Below are 5,000 nucleotides of genomic sequence, written 5' to 3' on the forward strand. Positions count from 1 at the left end.
CGCCGCACCTGTACGAGAAACATTTTCCTCTGACGTTGCATCGGAATAATTATTATAATTCATTATTATACATACATACATACATACATACATACATACATATTATTAATAAATTAATTGTTTTTTTTTTCTTCAAATAAACCCACATTGCCATTTCTCTGAGCGTGTGCTGCGAGCTTCAACGAGAAACATTCGGCGCGAAACTGTCGAGCGGCCGGCCGTCGCGCGCCGCACCTGTACGAGAAACATTTTCCTCTGACGTTGCATCGGAATAATTATTATAATTCATTATTATACATACATACATACATACATATTATTAATAAATATAATTGTTTTTTTTGTTTTTTCTTTTCTTCAAATAAACCCACATTGCCATTTCTCTGAGCGTGTGCTGCGAGCTTCAACGAGAAACATTCGGCGCGAAACTGTCGAGCGGCCGGCCGTCGCGCGCCGCACCTGTACGAGAAACATTTTCCTCTGACGTTGCATCGGAATAATTATTATAATTCATTATTATACATACATACATACATACTAACATACATATTATTAATAAATTAATTGTTTTTTTTTTTTTTTTTTTTTTCTTCAAATAAACCCACATTGCCATTTCTCTGAGCGTGTGCTGCGAGCTTCAACGAGAAACATTCGGCGCGAAACTGTCGAGCGGCCGGCCGTCGCGCGCCGCACCTGTACGAGAAACATTTTCCTCTGACGTTGCATCGGAATAATTATTATAATTCATTATTATACATACATACATACATACATACATACATACATATTATTAATAAATATAATTGTTTTTTTTGTTTTTTCTTTTCTTCAAATAAACCCACATTGCCATTTCTCTGAGCGTGTGCTGCGAGCTTCAACGAGAAACATTCGGCGCGAAACTGTCGAGCGGCCGGCCGTCGCGCGCCGCACCTGTACGAGAAACATTTTCCTCTGACGTTGCATCGGAATAATTATTATAATTCATTATTATACATACATACATACATACATACATACATACATATTATTAATAAATTAATTGTTTTTTTTTTCTTCAAATAAACCCACATTGCCATTTCTCTGAGCGTGTGCTGCGAGCTTCAACGAGAAACATATCTATCAATACAAATGTCTATGCAAAAAAAAGAAAACAAACAAAATCATATCAGTCAATAAAATAAATAATAATATTTTTTTACTACTACTACTAGTACTACTACGTGCTACTACTGCACGCCAATACACATACATAATAAAATGAAAAATCGTCTCTCTCTCGCTCGCTCTACGAGAAACATTCGACGTCCGCTCCAATGCCGACGCGGACTATTGCTCTCGGTATAGATGTGGAGCGAAACAGTCGTGCGCACAGCGTCGACTCGTTCTCGTTGCCGCGCGTCGTTCGTCTATATAATAGACACGAACGACGGACGAGAGAGAATGTGTTCTTGTTTTTGTTTTTGTGTTTGTGCGAAGTGTGAGAATATTATATACATATATTCGCGCATGGATGATATAGATATGGGTATGGATTTTCGGAGGAAATTATATCAAATTCGTATTTCGAATGCGAGACCGCCGAGATCTTTCCCAGCTCTCTCTCTCTCTGTGTGTGTGGTGTATAGTACATTTTATATATCTCTCTTGTGTCAACACAAAATAACAAAGAATATACATACTACTCCTCCTCATATTTTATATAATATAATATAAAATTATATTATAGCACCGCGTTCGCAGACCGTATGGTGATGTTACCAATCGACCAAGATTTGGGACCGTCTCCCCCGGTGTTATCTGTGATGTTAAAAGAATACGCTTCTAGGCACACCTCAACGCAGGGCGCCTAGCGTGTTCGACACGTGCGCGGTCGCCACGGCGACCGTATATGGAAAGAATGTATAAAAGAGGACGCACACGCGCCCATCGTCGAAACGGTGTGCGCAGCGTCGTGTTGGAATTTATCCCTCAAGCTCCGGGCGTTGATCGTATCTAGTGCGAATCATGCGTGTGTGTGCGCATGTAATTGCCAGCCGAGTTTTAATATGTTTACAATAACGTATTGAATAAAAATTGAGAAGTTGCGTTTAGATGAATGTTCAATTTTCAAATTGTCACAACATCGATTCCCGCCCGCGGGGTCGTGTTCGTTGCAGTTTTATGTCCCTCACAGTGGTCGAGCATCGTTGTACATCACCTCGTTGCGAGATCGTGACGGGACGGCCGCTCGTAGACCGGTCAAAGTTAGTCTATCGATATGAAGCGCGAACGTCGCGTCGCGTGCAAATTCGACGCGTTACGTTCACGCGTGTCGAGAAGGCGCGCGCGCAAGCGCGCGCCCCTCGACGCCGCCGAGCCAGCGGCTCGCCGAAGCCGCGTGACCGCGGTGTAGGCGTGTCGTTTGCGTAAGCAGCTCCCTGGTTGATCCTGCCAGTAGTTATATGCTTGTCTCAAAGATTAAGCCATGCATGTCTCAGTGCAAGCCGTATTAAGGCGATACCGCGAATGGCTCAATATATCAGTTTTGGTTCCTTAGATCTTACTCAGTTACTTGGATAACTGTGGTAATTCTAGAGCTAATACATGCAATCAGAACTCTGACCAGTGATGGGATGAGTGCTTTTATTAGATCAAAACCAATCGGCGGAGGGCCATGCGTCCGAAGTCGTTAATTTTGATGAATCTGGATAACTTTTGCCGATCGCACGGTCCAGTACCGGCGACGCATCTTTCAAATGTCTGCCTTATCAACTTTCGATGGTAGTTTCTGCGACTACCATGGTTGTCACGGGTAACGGGGAATCAGGGTTCGATTCCGGAGAGGGAGCCTGAGAAACGGCTACCACATCCAAGGAAGGCAGCAGGCGCGCAAATTACCCACTCCCGGCACGGGGAGGTAGTGACGAAAAATAACGATACGGGACTCTTACGAGGCCTCGTAATCGGAATGAGTACACTTTAAATATTTTAACGAGGAACAATTGGAGGGCAAGTCTGGTGCCAGCAGCCGCGGTAATTCCAGCTCCAATAGCGTATACTAAAATTGTTGCGGTTAAAAAGCTCGTAGTTGCATTTGTGCGCCGCGCTGTCGGTGCACCGCATCCGCGGTGATACTGACACGTCTGCGGAGCATATCGTCGGTGAGCCGGCGGTAAAACGCCGGTTCAATATCAAAATCCTATCGCGGTGCTCTTCGGTGAGTGTCGAGGTGGGCCGACAATTTTACTTTGAACAAATTAGAGTGCTCAAAGCGGGCTCAAAATGCCGCTTGAATATTTCGTGCATGGAATAATAGAATATGATCTCGGTTCTATTTTGTTGGTTTTCAGAACTCCGAGGTAATGATTAATAGGGATAACTGGGGGCATTCGTATTGCGACGTTAGAGGTGAAATTCTTGGATCGTCGCAAGACGAACATCAGCGAAAGCATTTGCCAAAGGTGTTTTCATCAATCAAGAACGAAAGTTAGAGGTTCGAAGGCGATTAGATACCGCCCTAGTTCTAACCGTAAATATGTCATCTAGCGATCCGCCGACGTTACTACAATGGCTCGGCGGGCAGCTTCCGGGAAACCAAAGATTTTGGACTCCGGGGGGAGTATGGTTGCAAAGCTGAAACTTAAAGGAATTGACGGAAGGGCACCACCAGGAGTGGAGCCTGCGGCTTAATTTGACTCAACACGGGAAATCTCACCAGGCCCGGACACCGGAAGGATTGACAGATTAACAGCTCTTTCTTGATTCGGTGGGTGGTGGTGCATGGCCGTTCTTAGTTGGTGGAGCGATTTGTCTGGTTAATTCCGGTAACGAACGAGACTCTAGCCTGCTAAATAGGCGTCGTCATTCAAGGTGTGCGCGACTCTCGGGGAGCGCAACTCACTGGCGACGTATTAAAATTCTTCTTAGAGGGACCGGCGGCTTCGAGCCGCACGAGATTGAGCAATAACAGGTCTGTGATGCCCTTAGATGTCCTGGGCCGCACGCGCGCTACACTGAAGGAATCAACATGTTCTCCCTGGCCTAGAGGCCCGGGCAACCCGTTGAAACTCCTTCGTGCTGGGGATTGGGGTTTGCAATTATCCCCCATAAACGAGGAATTCCTAGTAAGCGCGAGTCATAAGCTCGCGTTGATTACGTCCCTGCCCTTTGTACACACCGCCCGTCGCTACTACCGATTGAATGATTTAGTGAGGTCTTCGGACCGACACGCGGTGGCCTCACGGCCGTCGGCGTTGCTGGGAAGTTGACCAAACTTGATCATTTAGAGGAAGTAAAAGTCGTAACAAGGTTTCCGTAGGGGAACCTGCGGAAGGATCATTAACGTTGGTTTTTTCTTTTTGTTTTGTTGTTGTCAAAGACTCGCAAAAAAAGAAAAAAATACAAAAACACGTGAATGATACGAATCAAAATCGAATCCGAGACGGTTGACTCTCTCTCGTCGATTCGCGACGTGTGCGTTGCGACACGCTTTGATTAGCGTTCGCTATCGCCTATTGATACTTTGAAATAATATTTTATAATTTTTGTGTACAACCACGCAAATAAAAGAGATTTTCTTTCTTTTCATTTGTCGTACACGTTAATGATAAGTATTATTTTCAAATTTTTTTGTTTAATTTTTTCGCACCTTTTATATTTTCTCATACAAAAACACACACAAAAACAAAACGATTACCCTGAACGGTGGATCACTTGGCTCGCGGGTCGATGAAGAACGCAGTTAACTGCGCGTCATAGTGTGAACTGCAGGACACATTTGAACATCGACATTTCGAACGCACATTGCGGTCCGTGGAGAAATATCCAGGACCACTCCTGTCTGAGGGCCGGCTGCATAAAAACAAAAAGCCACACTGTTCGCGTGACGAGCGGCGATCGCTGCGACTCCGGTCGTAGCGCCGCATCTCTGTCGCGCGTGCAATTGACGGTTTCGCTAGGCCGCCGAGCGGCCGAACGATCCGTTCGAATATATGTTCGATTACGACTCGTCATCCGTATTG

At 45.0% G+C, this 5,000-nt stretch overlaps 2 non-coding genes across 2 annotated transcripts; both read left to right on the forward strand.

The window, feature by feature from the left end:
• The first annotated feature begins 2,414 nt into the window (after positions 1 to 2,414).
• LOC123719877 lies at positions 2,415 to 4,320 on the forward strand. The gene has a single exon (XR_006755976.1). It is a non-coding gene; the product is annotated as a small subunit ribosomal RNA (ribosomal RNA).
• A 352-nt stretch (positions 4,321 to 4,672) lies between these two features.
• Positions 4,673 to 4,829, forward strand: LOC123719884. The gene has a single exon (XR_006755981.1). It is a non-coding gene; the product is annotated as a 5.8S ribosomal RNA (ribosomal RNA).
• The last annotated feature ends 171 nt before the right edge of the window (positions 4,830 to 5,000 follow it).

The sequence above is a fragment of the Pieris brassicae genome, unplaced genomic scaffold, assembly GCF_905147105.1.
Source record: "Pieris brassicae unplaced genomic scaffold, ilPieBrab1.1, whole genome shotgun sequence".
NCBI lineage: Eukaryota > Metazoa > Arthropoda > Insecta > Lepidoptera > Pieridae > Pieris > Pieris brassicae.